Source organism: Euprymna scolopes, chromosome 2 (genome assembly GCF_053919585.1).
Source record: "Euprymna scolopes isolate OS-2025 chromosome 2, ASM5391958v1, whole genome shotgun sequence".
NCBI lineage: Eukaryota > Metazoa > Mollusca > Cephalopoda > Sepiida > Sepiolidae > Euprymna > Euprymna scolopes.
This window is the reverse complement of record NC_136483.1, coordinates 85,858,101-85,882,716: the sequence shown is the minus strand read 5'-3', so window position 1 is coordinate 85,882,716 and position 24,616 is coordinate 85,858,101.

Below are 24,616 nucleotides of genomic sequence, written 5' to 3'. Positions count from 1 at the left end.
CACTTTAAGTTGTGGTGTCTTCACTAGTATGAGGGTTAGAGAGATCTGTGACTTTCAATAGGATTTTAAAACGTGTTAGGCAGAAAAACGGATAATAAAGACAGGGTTAACTAGGTTTTAGGAGATGCATTTTAGCAACATCAACTTAATATTCCGAGGTTGTTTTTGCGTAATCTTTTCTACCCTGAAATTAAAATTAAGTCATTAAGTTAACGTGTCAAAAAAGTAACGTAAGAAATAAATAATTACGTAATGAAGGGATTAAGTTGCAGATAGAAAATCATACATACGTGGGTTATTGATATTTTTTTTCTTTTTCAATAGTTACCTTAGGGCAAACTGGGGAGAGGATAATTATTGCTTATTATGCTTGTACTGTATACGATAAAGAAAAGAATACTGTAAAGAAAACACAAAACTATGAAAAAATATTAGTTTTTCCGCAAGTTTTTCAAAATCTATCAAACCTCTTTTTAACCGAGAAGCAGACAACTCGTTAGGTTATGCATTTGTTACATAACTTGTTTCGATCAGATCTTGCATGGTAATGTTGTAAAAAGATGACACAGTGGATGACATGGCCCAAACTGTTCACTGGTGCTGGGACATTCCATTCACACGCTTTGACTTTTGTGTGAGCGCATTAGTTATGACCTTCACCTTCACCGAGGTGCACGACTTATATGATCTTCACCGAGGTGCGCGACTTGACACACAAAAAAAACAGCCTCTTAATCACCTGCTAACGCACGCGTCACTGTAACATCCAATGACAACAACAACAACAACCTTCTCACTCGACCTGCCTTTTATGCCACTATCTCAATCCCTTCTCTTGCGCATGCGCCTGTAGATTCCTGACAATCTCGAGACTCCCGCTTATAAAAAACCAAGTTTTGTTGTCCTGCATGCCTATACAAGGCACAAACAAGTGGGCGTTTGTTTTGTTGGTAAGTACTACACTCCCCCCTGATCTGATGATCACATAGAGTGCACTCCGGGGGTGGCCTCTTAGTTCGTTGGCTTCTGCGAAGGGTGGTATTTACAATCTCGGATTCAGGTTCTGGTTCTGGTTCTGGGTGTGGTTCTGGTTCTGGTTCTGATCCTGCCTGATCAGACGAACTACAACTACCACTCTCTTGCTCAGTGACCTCACTCATCAGCAGCTCATCATCTGATGATTCATCGCTCTCTGTAGTTGTGGGATGTACTTCACTAGCTGGGCAAATATCGCGCACATGGCGTGGGGTCCCATCAACAAGGACCGACTGCTGGCTGACCACTCCAGATATTCGTCCTCGCTTGAACTTGGTGGTGCACCGGTTTCCAGGGGGTCTAACCCAAACTGGATCCCCTACCTTGTATTTGTCTTGACTCTCCTCGTCGATTGTTTGGACAGTGTCAATGCCCTTTATCCTAACACGCTATTTGTGTATGGCATTGGCCGGTGTTCTTGTTAGTGTCTTCCCATCCTTTGGTGTGATGTTATACCAATACGTGGCCTCCGTAATGGTGCATTGCTTTCTGGCAGCAATTCTCTTGATGTTGCGATGGCTCCTCTCAGCAATGCCATTCCCTGATGGCACATGAGCACATCGCAGTCGTAGTCGGACACCCCACTCATTCAACAACTGCCGAACTTGGTGGCTACAAAAAGCAGCATAATTGTCCGTCAATATCTCTTCCGGCGCACCTCGCTCAGAAAAGATAGATGACAGTTGGCGGACAACATTCGATGAGTCCTGCCTGGTCATTTGCCGCCACACCGCAAAACGAGTGGGTCCACAGTCGATAAGGGTTAGAAAGGGCTTACCACTGTAATGGGTAATATCCATCGCTAATCGTTGCCACACTTGCTCAACTTCCAATCGCCCCTTCTGCCATTGCTCAGATGCAGGATCGATAGACTGTTATGCCTCACAGTGCTTGATGATCTGCCTGACATCCGCCCTTGTCACTGCCGGGTCCACACGCCTCGCAAAATACAAAGTTCTTTTGATACCTGGATGTCCACTCTGCACATGAATTCTTTGTATTTGGCATGAGCTAATCGCGCCAACTGCGCAAGATCGAGCAGCGAACTCCACGCCTGTCTTCACAGCTTCATACCATTTGTGAGGCACTCGGGTTAGTTGGTCTGCACGATTACAGTGTGATGCCACAAGCGTTACACTCACCGACAGGTCATACTCTGATACCAGGCTCTTCAGGGTGTTTAGCCTCCGCCGGATTAACATCTCACTGGCTGCCTTAGTGCGGACTCTCGTTCGTCCCGAAAGAGTGTCGGACACCCACTGGTAGACGCAGAGAGAATCCGTGTACAAGTGTAACTTCTTTGACTGCCATTGCAGTGCCAGATTCAAACCCTTCACAACAGCATCCAGTTCCGCCAGGTTGATGTGTTGAGCATCATTCACGGGTCGCAGCCAGCACGCGTCTTCAATTACATTTCCACATTGCTCCAATAACACTGCCAATGCCAAAGAACAAGCGTCAACCCACACATTCACAGTGTCCCCATCGACACACCATTCTCCACGGGCAGGGTCCTCCTTGTTAACTCTCTCTAGGGTTTCTGTCGTCTTCAGAGTTAGAAGAGCATCATCAGATACATCATCCCAACCTGTAGTTACTAAACTTGCCCTGCGTTTGATGACGCCCACAGCTGCTCGGAGCCAGCCACGCGCTGGTAAGTGACCAATAAGTTTCCCACACAAGGAAAAAATAGTCCGCCGCGTAATAACATCAGGGATGTTTGGAATCTCACTGCCACGCCTCCATCATAAGGTACCGTCTTTCCCGCAAACGTCCAATCCTAATACCCGTGCTCCATCCCTCAGACGTTCGGGATCCTTGCACTCCAAGCCGATCGGAGCCAAGACCAGCATAGTATTGGCTTCCGCGTCGGATTATGTAAAACCCAGAGTGGAACTTCTGATGTACTTTAGGTTTGTCGTCTTTCAATGCATACATCTTTTGGAGATACAAATGGACCGACTTCAGATAATTCGGATAGGCAGCTGCCGCGAATATTGGCAGGCAAGCTGAGACAGCACTGAGACGCATCTCCCAAGACCCCATTCGATCAGCTGAAACAAGTGCCCTAGCTATACTTAGCATGTGCTGATAATTTATCCATATTTTGGTGGTTTTAAGGTCCTTGCCAGGTCATCCTTTTTCTCAATTAAAGTGTTGTGAACACTGTCTATGCAATGCGATTCTATTAATGAATATAAATCACACTCGTCAGTCTCCATCAATATGTACAATCGTTCAAGTTCCTCCACTTGGTCCTGAAAATCTGATTCATCCTCCATGATTTTGGCAGTACTCTGACGTGTGAGACACTGATCCACTAGCAGGTGGCCACGAAATGCTCCTTCCACTGACTTTCCGCTGATCATGTGTATCATGGCATTTTCACCATATACTGTTTTGATGATCTTGAGTCCAGTGTCATCCATCAAAATCCAAATAGCATCCAACGCATTCATGAAAGTATGGAAGGTGCCAAGCAACAGTACCACACCCCTAATTGTAACAGCGTTCACGATTTCAGGCGGCTTCCAAAATAGCGGTTGATCAAAAGTTATAATAGTCGGCATGTTGTGTTTTGATGATAGACTGCATAGGTAATCTAGGGTGGACAGAATACATGTTTTATCTCCCGGGGTCATGTCTATTATTAGAAGAAATTTTACTGAAGATTTTCCCAGATATGTGTAGTCCTTATGCAGCAGGTGCATTATGCCTTGCCAATTGGGCATACTCTTCCCAAAAAAATGTAAACTTTGCGATCACAGATATCAGGTGTGTATGGAACCGACATAAATTCTAAGCAACGATTGGCATGCTTTGAAAAGCGATAATCTTTAATATCGATCTTCGTCATTTCGAGAAGTTTCAAGTTAGGCGTTTTTTGTCGTCATATACTATGACTATCTCGCTTCCCTGGTGTAATAGCTGCAATCATTCCCATCCCTTGGAATGTTCGCTTTCCATCCAATGTTATAATGGTTGAAAAACTATCAATCAAGAATTGTGATTTATACAAGTGGTGTATTTGCACCGCGACACCAAGCTGTAGAGGGGCAATAATAGTTGTTCCGCGCACTGTTTGAACGACTGCTTGTTCGATGCCAGCAATTTTTCTGGGTGTGTTCTTCCCAACAAACAGCTATGGCAGCAAGAACCGTAAACTGGCTGGGACAAAATCTAATGCCGCTGCTAGTTTCAGTTTTGCAGTTGTTGGATACATATCCTCCACTGACTCAACTTTTGTATTGATTTCAATGTTGATGAGTTTTGCTGCGGTTTGGAGAATTTCTCGTTTCTGTGCTTCCTCATCGTCCCTCCCCCCGAGGTGAATTGTAGTATTCACGAAGAATGTCAGAGGTTTTATTCATCTAAATGTCAGAATGTTTTGATGCCACTACGACCGTCAATCACGAATATAGTGTTCCCATATCGACTTAGCAGCTTTTCTTTGAGGTATTGATTTCTGCTCGCCGTGGATTTACTACCATGCACGTATTCTCTCATTTCAGTGATAAGGTCTGATATTGTTTTCCTCTGGGAACTCACAAACACGCTCGAATGTCTCATCCTTATCTGTGTCCTTTGCTTCATCATTTCTGTCGTTTGCTGAATTCAGCTGAAGTGAATTGTTTTGAAATATTCCACATTGTACAGAAGTTGATGATGTGGTAAAAACTATCTGTGTCATGAAGATCACCACCAAAATATTCGATCCGGCTTTGAACAGCAGTGAACCACTCACCCCCTGTGGCTTTGCAATGGACCGATATATAATTGCATCTGTCTTCACATGGATAATCCTTTTTTCACTCATTCGTTTTGGCTCTTTTTTCAATATAACAGATCCACAGAATAAGCAATGTGTTCTACTGTCATATTGCCTCAGAGAAAGATCAGCGCTCCTTTTTACTGATCGAACAGTATCACCCTTGCTGGAAGCAATAGCAATGTCCTTGTTTTATGTAGTTTACCCGACACGTTTTGTGAACAAGTGTTCTTATTTCAACCTGGACTTTCACAATTTTTTCAGTACTTCGGCCTCTTTTTTTTTTCGAATCACTATAGTCTCTTCACCGTTAAAACCTTGTTTAATTAATAGTCAATTTTCTTCGTTGACTGAATTCATATTTTATCCTGAAACCTTATCTTAACCCTTATCCTCGAGTGGCCCCTTGATAAGTGGTGTCTCCTATATATATATATATATATATATATATATATATATATATATATATATATATATATATATATATATCGCTATATTTAGCCACTTTGATGATTGTGGTTGCGGTATTTTGGCGTTATATTGACTGGACTATTACGAGAACCCAGAGCAATGGTATGTATTTCTGTTTTCATAACTACGAAAGAAAAAGTTACACATCCGTACACACATAACTTAATACATAACTACATACATAACATCATACATAACTACACACATAACTTCATACATAACTACATACATAACTTCATACACAACTACACACATAACTTCATACATAAGTACATACATAACTTCATACATAACTACATACATAACTTCATAGATACCTACACACATATCTTCATACATAACTACAAACATAACAACATACATAACTACATACATAACTTCATACATAACTATATACATAACTTCATAGATAACTACATACATAACTACATACATAACTTCATACATAACTGCACACATAACTTCATAGATAACTTCATACATAACTTCATACATAACTACACACATAACTTCATAGATAACTTCATACATAACTACACACATAACTACACACATAACTACACACATAACTTCATAGATAACTACACACATAACTTCATACATAACTTCATACATAACTACATACATAACTACACACATAACTACATACATAACTACATACATAACTTCATAGATAACTACATACATAACTTCATACATAACTACATACATAACTTCATACATAACTATATACATAACTTCATAGATAACTACATACATAACTACACACATAACTACACACATAACTACAAACATAACTAGGTAGTGGAATGGGAACAAAAATGGATGGTAATAGTCAATGCTGCTTAGACTAAGCTTCTTTCCTTTAATAATTACAAAATCCTTCTCAACCGCTAATAGCTATAGCTAATGATACATTATCTGCAAGTAGTTCGTTCAAACTCCTCGGCTTAACGTTACATTAGTTGGAACAGATACATCGAGTGCACTGTTGCGGGTGCTGCGAGGAAAGTAGGCTCTCTCTACCGTGCTAGAAAATTACACTCTACAAGGCCACCATTCGCCCAGGTATAGAGCATTGTTGTCACATTTGGGCTGGTGCATCTGCTACTAGTCTCTCACTCCTGGATAAGATTCAAAAGAGAGTCACCAACCTAATAGGTCCGGAACTGTCAGCTCTGTTCCATCGACGAAATGTTGCATCCCAATGCCTGTTTTACAATTATTTTAATGGTATATGCTCCGACGAACTGCATGCCCTTGTATCGCTTCGACGTAAATACCCCTGACAAACCCGACAAGCAGCGAAATCCCACCCTTACACCGAAGAAATCCCCAAAATGCCGGAAAGCCTTCTACTCTAATAGTTTCTTCCCCAGAACTGCTAGACTTCGGAATTCTGCCTTCCGGGTTCTTGCTTCCCCGACTGTGCTGACATGCAGAAGTTCAAGTGTAATGTAAACAGACATCTTGTTGCTCAACTCCCTACATAGTATCCCTGCAATTTATGTCCCAGATAGTAGTGTTGAATAGCAGGAGACTCCTATTGAGGGATATGACGGGGGAATTCATATTGGGACAATACATATAACAGACACAACGACAGTGATAAGGGAGAGAAGACATTTATATATATTACAGTTCTGGGATACTTGGGGCTTCATATATATATACTAACTGGAAATGTATACAAGTTCTTGACACAGAGGAGGGGAGATACATAATCTCGTAAGGGTTACACAAAGTTATTTATCAGATGATTAACACATTACCCTTTGAGTGTTGAAACATGACACATGACAACATTTACAAAAACCCAATGACGATTCTTTATTCATTGGACCGGTCGAATGAACGCCAGGAATGCAAATTTAGGATCTACATAGTTTAATTTCTTTCCTTCGCTTCCAAATGACTCTGACTCCAACTCAAACTAATTCAACCGCTCTCAACCCTTCAACTCCCTCCCGGCTCTGTAACCCTGACTAACTAATTCTTAGCTCCTATATTAAGAATCTCCCTTCGTTATGACGTCAGAAGTGTGTTTTCCAAACGTGACCAATTCACGTGGCTATGCACACGCTTTTGACAACAAAATAACTCTCAACATATGACTCTAACCTATTTTTAACAATATATTTTTAATTTGTATTGTTCATTATTTTTGGCAGACCTTTTTAAAATTCCGATTCCAAATAGAATGAACATTCAATTCTTTCTACGATATAAACAATATCTAACTATTTCTAATAGAATTTATCAATAGACTAAATTCTAACATTCCAAACCTTAACTTTGGAGATTTGAGTCTCGGTTTATCCTAATCTCATTTTCACCTAATACTCTTTCTTATTTACATGGAAAGGGGACAACCTTTCCTTGTAACAGTAGCTCGCTACACCAAAATTGCACTGCGCCTGGTTTGGGGTGGAAATGCAATAAAGATCTACGACAACGAGAGAAACAAACGCAAGTATTTCTGTTGTTGTGTAACAACAGCAAAAATAGATTGCTTCAATGTTAATGAGAACCAAACCATCTTTACACCCAGCTACTATTACGAGATGTTACATTTCAGAGACGACGTGCGTGGCCGTCTGTTTACGTGGCGAAGATTCGCCCGTAATGCAACACTATAGTTAAATTATACGCTAGTTTGTATCATATCCAATAAGTAGTTAACATTAGTTATTGCAGTTCACCATTGAATAACCCAAAAGAGTTTATATGTCTCCATAATAAAAAAGCATAGTGGCAAGGCTGCTTTAAAGTTAGCTCCCCTCTATCGTGCTAGAAAATTACTCACACCTGCGAGTATCCTGCATTTCTACAAAGCCAAAAATTCGCCCAGGCATGGACTATTGTTGTCACATCTGGGCTGTTGCATCTACCACTAATCTCTCACTCTTAGGCAGTGTCCAAAATGAGTCTCCAGTTTAATAGATCCCGCACTGTCTATCAAGTCCTAGCCCCTGTCTGATCGCCGTAATATTGATCATTCTGCGTGTTTTAAAAGTGCTTTACTGAAATGTGCTTCGAGGAACTCATTGCACTTGTACTCTCTCGACGTGCATACCTTCGAATTACTCGACAAACAGCAAGATACTTCACTCTAGAGGTCCTTAGATGCCGAAAAACCTGTTGTGATAGCCTCTGAATTTTGGGAAACAAGAAGAAAATTCTTTGGAATTCCCTCCCTGTTTCCTGCTTTCCTGATATACTAACGTTCAGAAGTTTAAACACAACGTGGACAAACATCGAGCTTACCTCTTCAGATAAGCCCATGTAAACATAGTCGTAAATAGTAACCCCCTACGCCCAAGTGTCAATATACCTTGTTGGGGTGAACAAGAGTAAGTGATATATATATATATATATATATATATATATATATATATATATATATATATATATATATATATATATATATATATATATGGCAAAGAAAATCATCGCCGAACAATTGCAAATGTTTCTTTTCTCTCCTGGCGAAGAGATTTTATTCTCGAAAATTGGGGATTTCAATAGGGAAGGATAAAAAAAAAGATCGAGAAATGATAAAAGAGAGGAGGAGAGAGGGAACAGATAATGAGAGAGGGAAAGGGAGAAAGAAAAGAGAGATGGAAAAGAAGAGAAAGTGAGCTGGAAAAGATAGTGGAGCAAAGAGAGAGAGGGGGGAATATAGCGAGAAAGAGAATGAGAGAGGATAGAGAAAGACACGGTGAAAACAGAAAGAAAGAGAGGAGAGAGAAGGGAAAGAGCGAGTGCGTGATCATATAGAAATATAGAGAGAAATATATAATAAAAGAGAGAGGGGGGCTTAAAGAAGATGGAAAGAGGGGGAAGGTGAATAACAGGGTATAAAGATCTCTATATTTAGACACGTTACAACACGACCTTGTGTCTGCACGCCTTTTTTTTTTTTCTTTTTAATGGCGAGGACCGTCGACCATCGCTCCACCCCTTCATTCCATCAGCCTCACCTTCCGTCTTGCGCTGTCAGACTATCTTCACCAACATTCCCATAGACTCTATCCTCAGCACCTATTCTCCCCCAACCCCAACGACACTGCTAATACCGCCATCACCGGCACCTTATCGTCATTAAAAGAGAGAAGAAAAAACTAGAACGAGAATTTCTTAAGATGTGTGCATTCAAACTGTACGTATAACGCTGAATCACAGACCTAAGCGTGACAGACAAAGCGACCGAGGACGCATCTAAAGAAGAAATAAAAAAGATCCCCTTCTTTGCTTCCTTGAATTCATCTCCTTCCACCCCGTCACAACCAATTCGCTACCCTCACTATCTCTACACCCTACCGATATGGCCTCTATTTTCACCTGATTTCGTCTGTTTATTAGGCAAATACTGTTTTAAGCCAGCTCGACTATCGAGACATTTCAATAGTAATTCTAAGTCGTAACAGGAGTACCCAGCGCTCGTAGGATCGCACGTTAATACACGTAAGTTAGAAGGAGCAACCGCCAATGTTTTTAGAAATGAAAGACCTCAACCTCCATATTACCATTCTTATTCTTATTCTTATTCTTATTATTATTATTATTATTATTATTATTATTATTATTATTATTATTATTATTATTATTATTCTATAATACCCAATTTTCTAGCTATATAATTTATTCGTTTCATCAAAAGTAATGGAGAAAAATCTTACATTTTTCGTAAATGTCAATCGGACACTTAAAAAAAATTAACATCAAAATATAGAATATTTAAAACAAAAATTGAAAACCAAAAAAAGTTGCAATTTAAAATAAATAGAATCACTTATTATCATTTTTTTATATAAGCTGAGACTTTCGACATCTAAAAATGTCTTCTTCCGAGAAGGTTTTTTTTTTATTTTGTTGACATTCAAACAAAAAATACTTACATCAGCTGTTTCTTCTCGGATCAAGGGAGATAATTCTTGCATTGACAGAGAGTAAATTTACCTTATTTTCAGAAAGTTAAGACACAGAGCCAGGTGTGGTTTTGAAAACCTAGTGCACTAGAATAAGCACACTCTGACCAAAAAAAATATGCCTGGGCAGCCCCGTCAGGATTCCTCAGTAAGAGTGTTTCAGACGATTAGCAGTTAAAAAGAAAAGTCAAAGCCTGGGAAAGTAAAGCTTCTAAAACTGAACAGAACTATGCCTCAGCCCAATAGCAAACAGTCTGACTGATTGACAAGAATGTATCTCCGACTGCTCACGAACACCTCAGCTATGCCAAAAAGATTACACTTTAGCAAACACAGTATATTGCGATTAGTATTATATACATGTATATTGTGTTACAAGAAACATGTGCCTGTTTAATTTTTTTTTACTATTGGCAAAGTATATTCTACTTGGACGTGATGTGCTACTATTTAGAACTATGTCTACAAGGGGCTATGTGAGGGAATGAACGAGATGTCTGTTCATATTATGTTACATTTAAAATATATTTAATCGTATTTTACGACGGGAAAAGCCGAGCATAGCCCGCTAATAAAATAAAACAGGAATTAATTGAAAAGGATGAGTTAAGTGTTGTTTCCACGTTGACAGTAATTACCCATATGTGGAACACAATACCGCGGAACCGTTTTCCAGCCGACTACGACATGGTTGGTTTCAAGTCAAGTCCAGTGTTAACAAATTTTTGTCGAAATGTGATTCTGCCTAGTTTCGACGCTGCTGCGAAGAAGGTAGGATTTCTCTCTACAGTGCTAGAAAGTTACTGACACCTAGAAGTAATCTGCACCTTTACAATAGCACTATTTGTCCATGCATGGAGTATTGTTGCCACATCTGGGCTGTTGTATCTACCACTAGCCTCTCGCTTCTAGAAAGTGTTAAAAAACGTGTCGCCAAGTTTATGGGTCCCGCACTAGCAATCAAACTCCAACCTCTGTCCCATCGTTGAAATGTTGCATCTCTGCTCCTGTTTTACAAGTATTTTAATGGAATGTACTAGTATGAATTTAAAGTTCTTGTGCCCCAACGACGTGGATACCCCCGATAAACCCGATAAGCAGCAACATTCATCCCTTACACTGTAGAGATCTCCAGATGCCGAAAAGTCTTCTACTCAAATAGTTTCTTCCTTCGAACAGTTAGGCTTTGGGATTTCCTACTGGGTCCTCACTTTCCTGACATGCAAAAGTTCAAGTGTAATGTGAATAGACATCTCGCTGCCCAACTCCCTACATAGTATCCCTATAAATTTGGTCAAAATTAGTGTTCTCTTTTATCAAAGTCGCACTGTGCCTTGTTTGGGATATATATAATTTTTTGTTTTTTTAATCCACATGATGTTGTCTCATCGGCCACCTGACAAACCTATAAACTCTTATTCTCGAGAAGTTCTCATTCATTGGAAATAGTATGTTTTTTCACGTTGTGATTAAAAACTAAGATTTTATTGAAAATTACTTTAAATAAATGTCACTTTGTTTGTACCACGTCTCACCGAAACAATGCGGATTTCATTTGTTGTTTTTAATTGTTTATGATTGGTTCCTTCTTTTTTTTGTTACTTTTTTCCCTACAATAATACCTGACAACAGAAGTACTTGCGTAAAGATATTATAAAAGGTATTTGTAACTTTACATGAACAAAAGAAATTCAAAAACAAGAAGAGCCTTTTAAAACTAATGCAACTTATAAGCGTTTCAAAATAACCGTAATATCGATACGATATCTTCGGATTTGGTATTTGATTGATAAAAGCAATAGGATCGCTAACAATTTCCATTTCAACAAAATGAAGAAAAAACACCAAAAATAAACTTGATCTATAGAATATTTTGTTTTAATAAAAAAAAACAGACTCAGAATAAAGGAAAACATGATTGTATTCATGAAATAAAAATTATATAACATTATTCGGTCTCCAAGATTTTCAAATTAAACTTGTGAAAAAATATTTTCAAAGATTTTACCAATTATCTCTATCCAAAATTCGCGCTAACCACACAACCCACATCAATTCAGACTTATACCAACTTTTAACAATACCGGACATGTGCCTTTCTCTCTATATAAGTGGCCGATTCCACTAATTAATATCAACAAAATAAAGAAAAAAAAACACCAAATCTAGTTCTATGGGGAACGAAAATATCAGAATTAAGCAAAAATGATTTTGATCATTGAATAACATATATATATATATATATATATATATATATATATATATATATATATATATATATATATATATCATTATTCAGTTTTCTAAAGTTTTAAATTGAAGATAAATATATTATGTAAAAATGCACTGTTTTCCCATATATTACCACAAGCCCATTCTTTTAATTTTAAACAAATTCATTAAATCCATGTACTATATATATATATATATGTATATATATATATATATAGTAGTTAATAATAATAATAATAATAATAATAATAGTTAACCATCCTATTAAATAATGACACCAACTTTAACCAATCTACCAATCAAATACAGACCAACCCACCATATAATGATCTAACACCTAATCTACCGGAAAATAATTACACTAAACAAGAGGCAATATATTTTGGTTCCACATCTGGGTTAATAAAACATAGAATTTCAACGCACAAATATTCATTTAAAAATCACTCCCTGTTAAACCAAACTACCCTATCCAAGCATATTTGGCGACTCAAAGATAACAATATTTCTTTCAATTTGAAATGGCAAATAATAGGATCTTACAAAGCATACAAGCCAGGAGATAAATTCTGTGCACTTTGTACAAAAGAGACCCTTAAAATTTTAAAATATGGAGATATAAAAAATAGAACCATCCTATTAAATTCAAGAGAAGAACTTATTTTCGCATGCAGTCATAAACGTTGGTTTAAATTTAATAAATATAAACCACCTTAAATCATTAAAAATGTTGTTTATTAATATTCAATATTAAAATTAAACTATAACTTGACATGCTTATTAATAAAAATTTTTGATCATCAATATTATTGTTATTATTAATTGATCTGATATATCGACCATTATCATATATTATTAAAATATATTCTTAACCTTAACCTATGATATAATTTTTAATTTCAATAAATAAATAAATAATCAAATATTGAATTCAATAATTTCAAAATAGATTATAATATATTGTTTGCTTAATTTATTATTCCTTAATGATAAATTAAGTTAAACACTAATTATCTCCCTTGCATTGTTTAATTAAAGAAATAAGATTATCTTCCCCTTTCTTTCTTCAGTTTTAAATTTAGCGTTTTAATCAAACGTATGCTAACCGACATAAAATATTCCATTAGCCTCCTTTTTGAAAATTTATCATTTCATAAGTTGAAAAGCTACAATAAACATCCATATAAATGCTTTGACCTTAGTTGCTGATTTCAAAAGGCGAAGAATTAAAAGGAAAATAATTATATATATTTGTATATATATATATATATATATATATGTGTGTATGTATGCATATATATATATGCATATATATATATGTGTGTGTGTGTGTGTCTATGAATTTTATTAGAAATATATTATTATAATATTATATTTAAACCAAATTCAGATTTATAATTTTATTCTATTTTATTTCTATCTTTAACCCATATTAATTTTCTTATCAAGTAAATACATACCTTTATTTTAATTTTTTCCAGTTACATTTGCCTTACTTTTAATGCTAGGTTTATTTATGGTGTCTTTTACATATATTAAAAACCTTTCTGAATACTTTTGCTGATGAGGAAACTCTGTCTTTTTTTTTAATACTATATGTAAACCACAAAAAAATGTCTACCACAAAAAAAAACATTGTTTTCCGAAACGATCGTACAAATTATTGATTTTGTTGTTGTTCCTTCTTATGAAACGGATTTTTAATTTAATTCTAATTTGAATTTTAAATTATCAATCACATTACTAAATATATATATATATATATATATATATATATATATATATATATATATATATGATGGTTGTCTAGTTTGGTTTCCTAGATGTCCCCTGTGTTTATTAAAGAGTGCTCAACACCTCAAATACATGTGAACCTGATCTTATCCAGGTTGTACAATTTTAAAAAAATGATCTGCTGAAGTTGATCCAGTTTTCTCCAAATGCCTTGACAAATCTTGCTTTTCTGATTGCTGGAAAACTGCTTCTGTGGTACCAGTTTATATTTACAAAAATTCTGGTGAAATAACTGACCTATTAAATTATCGACCCATTAGCCTCTTCCCAAAATATTTGAGTCCAGATTAATCAAGCTATTGTCCGACACCTTACAGTTGCTCAACTTCTGTCCGACCAACAATATGGATTTAGGTAAGCCCGATCTACTGCATATATTCTAACTGTAATCTCTGAACGCACTGGATAAGACAGGGGACGGTAAGGTAGTAGTTCTAAATATATCTAAGGCTTTTGACAGGGTATGGCATGAAGGTTTTCTCCTCAAAATTAGATCATATGGTATTACTGGACAAATACTTAACATAATTAAATCATTCTTAAATAAGAGAAAGATCCAAGTTGTTCTCGATGACTGTACGTCAAAGCAATATATAAAGTCGGGTGTACATCAGGGATCTATACTTGGACCTTTATTATTCCTGATATTTATAAATTACCTCCCTAATAAAATTGTCTCTGAGATGGGTATATCTGTTGACGACACCACGCTCTATAACAGGCACGAAAGGCAAATAAATGAACAAATATTTAAGGCAATGGTAGAAACCCTAGACGAAGACTCCCAGTCTGTAGTGGAATGTAGACAAAAATGGATGGCCACATTCAATGCAGCCACGACTAAGCTTGTTTGTTTTAATAATTACAAGAAACCTTCTCAACTACAAATAATTATGGCTTACGATGCATTACCTGAAGTACCTCTGTTGAAAATCCACGGCTTCACGTTCAAAGGAAACATGAGTTGGAAGAGATACATCCAGGGCATTACCGTGGCTGCTGAGAGAGAAGTGAGCTCTTTCTTCCGTTCTAGAAAATTACTTATACCTGAAAGTAGCCTATACCTCTACAAGGCCACTATTCGCTCCTGGACAGGGTTCAAAAGAGAGTCGCCAACCTAATAGGTCTCGAACTGTCAGCCCTGTCCTATCGACAAAATGTTGCACCTCACTACCTGTTTTACAAGTATTTTAATGGTATAAGCTCTGACATAACTACAAACCCTTGTATCCCTTCGACGTAAATACCCCCGACAAATCCGACAAGCAGAAAAATCCCACCCCAATATAGTACAGCCCTCCAGATGCCAGAAAGCTTTCTACTTTAATAGTTTCTTTCCCAGAATTGCCAGACTTTGGAATTCCCTTTCCGGGTTTCTGCTTCCCCATCTGTACTGACATGCATAAGTTCAAGTTTAATGTAAATAGATATCTTGCTGCTCAGTCCCATACATACTATTCCTGAAATTATGTCCCAGATAGTTACCCCCTACATCAAATCGCTACTGTGCTTTGTTTGGGGTTAAAACGCAAAAAAAAATGTTGTCATACAACAGTTTTCCACATTTTTTTTTCACACAGTCCATTTGCACAATTGTATTCTGCAATGTCTTTGAAGCTGCTCTGGTTTGGCAAGTTGTGGCCAGACGGGCCAGCGTTACATCGCATGTTCCACCTCTTCGCATTTGCAGGCGAGTGAACTAGTTTTGTAGCAACTTGTAGTCGCCCTATAATTGTTCTCAAGCGGTAGGGTGTTTTCCAATACAACCAGGATGTTTGTAAACCTGGCGAAAAGGAAGATAAATTCAAGTAATGATAGTATTTTTGTTAAAAGATACATTTTAAAACGAATAGCTATTCAGAAATCAAAGTATACATACCTTTGAACAACAACAATATATATATATATATATATATATATATATATATATATATATATATATATATATACTAGCAGGCTCACTCGGCATTGCTCGGTCGTAAAATACGCTTAAATATGATATTTTGATTAATGCAGATTTCGTATTTATTATTATATCATAGTCGACCCAATATATAGTAAATGATTTAAGAAGTAAAAAAAAAAAATGACCCGTGTGCTATCACCGAGAATCAAAACCAAAACGTTTAACTTAGGATTTATTTTTTCCTTTGATGTCAATGCCTGAGCTGTGAAGACATGTTTGCTGCAAGGCTAAAAAGTTTAAACATGAATCAATAGCTAATACGTTACGCATTCATATTCGTAATGCCGTCGTTCGACCATCACCTGCCAAATTACATTTTTTTTTTAATTTTCACACTTTTACACCTATTTTCCCCGGCTAAAACCCAAATATAAAGTTTTGCATAGGTTGGAATACCTTATATATTAAGTTTTATGTCTGTACACCAAAAATTGACAGAGAAGTTTGGTAGGCAAATTTATTTAAACAAATATATATATGCATACATAAATATATATAGAAAGAGGTCTGTGTTTAGTATAACCTTTTTACGCAAATATTATGCAAGTATAAATCATGTAGAATATTTGTATGAATATAATTACATGTAATGCTTAACTAAATGTTATCATTCCATAAGAAAACTGAAAAAACTAATAGGGAATAAATTAAAATTAATGTTTAAAAGAATATACAAATTAGCAAGATCTTTTGCTAGTGAATGCAATTCCACGACACATATATAACAAAGTTGTTTTTTTAAATAAATAGAAAAGGGTTTTTAATATGAATATTAATACACAAAACTCCCAAATTTATAGGATATATATATATGTATGTGTGTGTATGTGTGTGTATGATAATAAAGTCGTATTTCTGTCTGTTGTTCACAATTTGATTAATATATACAAATGTAACGTAACACACTCGTTTACACACCCGTTAACAATCGTGCCCCAACACGTTGTAGACTCAATCGCAACTTCTGTTTTAGGTTTTAATACCTTTATGCATGACTTCTTGTTACGGATATGACGTCACTCACATCTCTAACGTGATTGTCTTCTGTAACGTTCTCGTCGGTCTGTGCACAGGTTCTTTTCATAGTCTTTTTTTCTGTTACCGTGACGTCGCTTTGCACACTGCTCGGCATTTGCATAGAGCAGCCAGACGCGCGACCGCGCTCTGTTATATAAAAGCCACAAATTATGTTAACATTTAATCCTAGTAAGGCCAAACTGCTCTCCTATAACAATTACGTCCCACCAAGCACCGATATTCATGACAAATAACACCCTACCGGAGAATTCTTTCCTTAAACTCCTCAGCCTAACATTCACGTGCAATATGAGCTGGAACAAATACACTGAGAACATTGCGAAGGCTTCTGTAAATAAGGTGGGTTCCTTCTAGCGAGCTAGAAGACTACTCACACCTGAGAGTATCCTGTACCTCTCAAGGCCACCATTCGCCCATGCATGGAGTATTGTTGTCCCATCGTCGTAATGTTGCATCTCTGTGCCTATTTTACAAATATTTTAATGGAATGTGTTCTGATGAACTCGTTGTACGTGTGCCCCCTCAACGTACATATCCCGACAAACCCACTTAGCAATAAAATCTCACCCCTTCACTGTTAAGGTCCGTAAATGCCAAAAAAGTTTTCTACTCTAGTGGTTCCTTTTCTCGAATAGCTACACTTTGGAATTCCCTCCTGATACCTGTTTCCCTGATTGTACTTATATGTAGAAGTTTAAATGTAACGTTAACCAACATATTGTTAATCTTTCCTAGGCCTGGTCCAAAATAGTAGCTCCTTGCGTCCAAATGGCGATATGTCTCGTAAGGGGTGAACGTGAGTAAAAAAAATAATTTTCATACTGAAAAATAACGTTTACACACTTTTATTCATGCATGATATATATATATATATATATATACTATTTATATAAAGGAAATCTACATTCAAAAAGTAACCCCATTTGCATATTACATTAAAGAAAATCTATTTTAATAATTAGCTCTATGTTGTTAAGTGTTTGTAGGAATACGATTATTTGTTATATTTAGAAATATTATTCAAAGTGGATGCATTTATTTTAATTTATATTTAATTTGATATATGTTCATTGATTAGCCGATAACACCAGCTACCTTAAAAAACAAAAGTAAGGCTATTTATTTAAGCTGTGAGAGTTATTTCCCCTTTACACTGTGAAAGTTATTTCCCGTCTAGATTTTATAAACGGAAATGGGGGTTTTATGCTTCCATAAATACAATATGTGGTCCACTTTTAGGAAAATAATAAAACGTTTGGATATTCGGTTGTATCATAAATATCATGTAATTGAACTCCCCGCCCGCAAATATGTTTAAACCTAGCAACACCGGGTATATGCAGCTGGTATATATATATATATATATATATATATATATATATATATATATATATATATATATATATATATATATATATATATATATATATACTCTGTTCGATGGCGTCAGTTTGTTAGAAGAGGAAACATTTGAAAATTTATCAGGGTCCATTTGGCCCAAATCGCTCGTCCATGGACATTGGCCAAATATGATTCGTTTCTGGCCAATAGCATTTTTGGAATGAAGCCCAGCGCAACTCTTGTCGTTTCTCTTCTAACTTCCCGAGAAGGGGGGGGGGCGGTTTCTATTCTATTCTCAACGAGTAAACTTTTCATTTTACGAGATATTTTTATTTTCCTGCATTTTTAACGGATTGGGTTTCTTTTCAAAAATAAACCAAGATTTGAATTGTGCAGATGTGTTTATCTGTTTTGTTGGCGTATCAACTCTTTGTGTTGAATTCACACGTACACCAATTTAATTTTAGAATGAAATTTTATATAGATTGCTTGATATATATATATATATATATATATATATATATATATATATATATATATATATATATAATTGCGTAAATATTATAAAGCATAAAGATGCAAATACACTTCGGATTTTTTCGGGTGTTAGTAATCATACCCAAAAATTTTTTCTTTTCTTTTAAAATGAAAAAGGTTTTATTTTCCTGTCGAGTCAGGGCGGAAAATATTCCAAACTGGAATAATTATATGTTTGTTTCTATGCTACGAAACAGATGCCGTCAAGAATTTTACATTTTAACATGTTGAAACAAATAAGCGGTAAGATGAACAACGTCTTGGTATTGTGAATGTAGACTTTTGTCGCTTTTTTGTATATACTCTGTTGTTACAGTTAACGTACATCGAGCTTCATAAATAAAAGGATTGGTATAAATAAAATATAATTGAATAAGCATATTCTTTTATGAACACACACACACACACATGTATATATATATATATATATATATATATATATATATATATATATATATATATATATATATACAGGGTGTCCACAAAGCACAAAGTCTGGCTACATAATCTACAGGGTGTCCACAACCTTTGGCTACATAATTCAGCCAAATTTTGTGGACACCCTATATATATATATATATATATATATATATATATATATATATATATATAAGTAAAATACGGTCACACACCTTAGAAGATACTTATTTTGAATAAAATTTTAATGAGAAATTTGAAAACTTGAAAGTGTCTTTAAATTCCTTTAAATTTCCCGCTTAAGACTAGAGGCTAACACACTTGAAACAAACCGAATAATACGTATATTTCTCTTCTCCGAGGCATTATATCCTCCTGAACATAAAATAAAGGAAAAAACTAAAAACTACTAGCTAGACGAGTATTTGTTGCTAATGTTTTGCAGAGGAACCTTAGTCGACCACATGTCATGAAAATAACGGTAGATAAATTGGAAATAGGGAGGCGAAACGGCCATCGCCAACTAGATTTCGAAGACGGCGTTAGACCCTATCAAGACAGGAAAGAGTACTCTTCCTTAGATTTGATAAATGTACTCCATTTAAGGATGTATTTGGTTCTTGTATGAGTAGAAATGCTATTTGATGCTTTCAGCGACTAGTCACCAGGCATCAACATTAAATTCAGAACAGATGGAAAGCTGTTTAACCCAAGGAGACTGCAGGCTGTGATAAAGGTGAAGGAAGCAGTGCTGAGTGACTTTCTTTTTGCTGATGACTGTGACCTCAATGCCAGCAATGAGAGAGAAATGCAAGACCAGATGAACAAATTCTCCGCAGCCTGTAACAACTTCGGTTTCACAATTAGCACCAAGAAGACCGAAGTTATGCTCCAACCAGCTCCCAGAAATCTGTATCATGAGCTAAGTATCTCAGCCAAGGCACAGAACCTTGAAGCGGTTGAGACCTTCGCCTATTTGGGCAGCACTCTATCTCGGACAGCCACAATCAATCTCGAAATCAACAACAGAATCGCCAATGCAAGCAGCGCATTCGGGAGACTCAGAAGCAAAGTCTGGGAAAGGAGAGGAATCAGCATTGACACCAAGGTGAAGGTTTACAAAGCAGTTGTCCTCACAATATTGCTCTATGACTCAGAAACCTGGACTGCCTACAGAAGGCACGAAAAAACGTTGAACCACTTCCACCTGAGATGTCTCCGAAATCTCTTCCATATTAGATGGCAAGACAAAGTCCCTGATACAGAGGTCCTGAAAAGTGCTAATCTTCCCAGCATAACTACTACCGTTCGAAAGACCCAATTGAGATGGGCAGGTCACGTCTCCCGCATGCCAGATGAAAGAATCCAAAACAACTCCTGTATGGCGAGCTGTGCCAAGGCAAGCGTTCAGTCGGAGCACCAAGAAAACGCTTTAAGGACAACCTCAAAGTCTTCCTCAAAGACTTCAACATCAGTACCGAGTGCTGGAAACCGCTTGCATCAGACAGACCTCACTGGCGTCACCTCATCAACAAAGGAGCTGAAAAAGTTGAAGAGAGAAGGGCCCTCAAAGCAGTACAGAAGCGTGCAACCGGCAAGGCCAGAGCAACGAGCGCTGTCCCCACAACACCTGCTCACCACTGTCCAACTTGTGGGAGAGCCTTCCATGCCCGAATCAGCCTTACAAGTCATCTCCGGAAGCACAAAAACAATACTTCTACTCACTGATCTCATGGTCATCTTCGACTTCGAAGGACGAACACGATGAGTAGAGAATTGCGTCGAGCGTGGGATATTTTCTGGGCGATAAAATGGTGTAGAATTTCCAACAGCTTGTGCAATGGATTCGATGTCTTTCATTTCAGGTCAGCAATGAAGGTCAGTCCAAGATGTTTATCAAAGCAAGGTGTGTCTTCAAGACAAGAGCCGTTCATTTCAATTAGGACCAAGTGGTAATCAGAGTATAGGTGGTGAAAAGATAAAAGTTTGTTTTGGGAAGCATTAAAGTAAACTTGCCATTTTGTTTTAATGCTTACACAGAGAGTGTAGCTTGATGCAAGGATCTTAGTTGAGAGTTTGGCTTGTCAAACTTGTGGGAGTCAAGCCTTCGCTCAACTAGACTTTACGAACTGACCAAAAGATTCTCCTGTGTTTTCTATAACTCTTTTGCAGTGGTTGCTGGCAATCCTAAAGGTGGCTTTAATTTCAGAAAATATATTTCATTGAATGCAATTGAAATAATGATTTTAGTGTGCAATTACAGCAACACATTTAGAGATGTACCAAGGCTTGCTATTCGGTGTTGGAATATTTTAGAAGGTATGTAACAGTCCATGCCAACAGTTAGTCAATCTGTTAGCTCAGATGCTATAGAGGACGCGTCCGTTTTGAACATCTGTATTACATATACTGTATATCAAAATATTAACCATTAGGTTACGCTGGCTGTTAATTTTTTAACATCTAATTTTTACTATTACAAACAAATGCAACAATGGTGTCATCAAGGACTATGGAATTCTTCTTTGCCATAACTGCATTAATCAATGAATGAAACCCATGCTTGATACTCATGTTTGAATGTTTGTATTTTTTTTTTTTTTTTGATAAAAATTCTTTTTTAAAGACCCTAGACTTGATTTTATGTGATGCAAAACATTCACACCCATCGTGTGTGTAAAAATAGCATCGTAATCCAAGAGTTAACATGTATTATTGATTGAAATAACAGTAATTCGTTTCGATGGTAATATCTCTACTTATATATAAAAGGCAATTTGTCTGTGTGTATGTGTTTATGTGTGTGTGTGTGTGAGAGAGAGAGAGAGGGGGGGATAGAGAGAGAGAGTTACCTATGAACTCCGAAACGGCTGCGCTGATTTTTTTTTAATTTCACACAAATATACTTTACGTTTCTGGAGGTGTCTTTTGATAGATCTTCTATCGGAAACTCCTTGATAAATATCGAAAATCGATAATCGAAAAAAAAAACACTCGTTTAAAAGAAGAACAGTTCCATTCTGATACAAAGTTAATACTCTGATACAGCCTAACATCACAAGTTCATTTGATAAGTTTTATGACCACATAAGCAGAAGGGCCCGGGGTAAAAAAAAAAATCAACAGTAGCTTCTTTGATAAGACGAGGAGCGACGTTCTTAATCAATGTTTATTTTTAGAGCACAACTGAACTATGGTACTTGACTTTTTTTATTTAAAATTTTAATTCAACCAAAAGGCCAAGAAAATCTTAAAAAGCTCAGAACAGCATTATTAACAACAGACCTTTGATCTTAACCAAAAAGGCCAAGCACAAAAGTGTTACGGGCAGACCGACCGACCGACCGACCGACGGACGAAGTGACTTATAGAGTCGCTTGCACGCGAATAAAAGCTTAAAATTTTTGTATTCCTTGTCGAATACCAAATTTGTCATAATTTTTTGCATTGAAAAATTTTTCAAGCATTCATAAACTACATTTACCATCCAAATGAATGCTTTGACGATGATATTTACGACTTTTAGAAGCGAACCATTAAAAGATACATCTGCCTTACCTAAAAATGCTAGTTTTATTGTTGATGTCTTTAAAAATAAAAACACCCAACATTTTCGCTGATGAGGAGACTTTGTTTCAAAAAACTATGATAAAATTATTGTCCAAGACTTATTGTCTATCTCAAATAAAACATCGTTTCTGTAACGATTGTACAATTTATTGATTTGTTTGTTCTTCCTTATGAAACCGATTTTTAACTTTGAATTTTAATTTTTAATTATGCATTATCAATCATCTTACTCAATATATATATATATATATATATATATATATATATATATATATATATATATATATATATATATATATATATGGACGTAGGAATCAGACGAAAACAAAAACTTCTGCTGATCAGTCTTAAAGACGCCTGGATTTTTTTTTCATATAAAAAGACTCACACTTCTGTTGTAGATAATGATGATGATGACACATTTCACACATCATTTTAAAAATAAATGGACGTAGGAATCAGACAAAAACAAAAAAGTCCAGGCGTCTTTAAAACTGATCAGTTGGATTTTTGTTTTCGTCTGATTCCTACGTCTATTTGTTTGTAAAGTTGCACAAACACTTCAACGAGTGACTGTCTCTTCTACAAATTGTTTGTAATGGATTGTTTTTCTTTTTTTTTATTCATGTTACATTCATTTAATCGTACCCATCACCATTATCGTCGTCCTGTTCATTGAGGATTTTTGGAATGTTCCTTCATGTGTATTTTACATGTATGTGTATGTGTGTATATGCATATGTATGTATATGCGTATATGTGTGCCTCTATGTGTATATGTTTGCATATGTATGTTAGTGTACATCTGTATCTATACATGTACGTGTGCATGCATATGCTTATTTCCATGTGTATGTGAGGTGGAGAGGGCCCCTGTAAGCCATGGTGAAGGCAACCCCTCTAGGAAAAGCAAATCTCTTATTTAAAAAAAACATAAAGCGGGAGACAAGTATCCGCAATAAGCTGGTCTGCAGTTTGACTTGTTGCTGGCTATCTTGCTCTTGCTTGTTGCTGGATATCAACATCTTGAACCGAGAGAAAGAGAGAGAGAGAGAGAGAGAGAGAGAGAGATTTAGCTTTCGTACAAACCTAAAATTCTGTGACATCATCCTTGTATAGATACTCCCTCAGGCATTTGTCTATAAAAAAAAATAGTCCTGTGGCGATTGAAAGGTTGTGACACGTGTAGGCCTCAAATGATGGAAGCATGTAATAATTGATCTGTCATAATTATATGTATCAATGTATGTATGTATGTGTGTATGTATGCATGCATATGTGTATGGATGTGTTTATATATATACATTATATGTATGTATATCTATGTGTATATGTATACGTGTATATATGTATGTATATCTATGTGTATATGTATATATGTATGTGTGTATATATGTTTATGTGTGTTTGTATGTATATATGTATATATGTTTGTCTGTATATGTATATGTATGTGTATGTGTGTATATATATATATATATGTATGTGTATAAATGCATATATATATGTATGTGT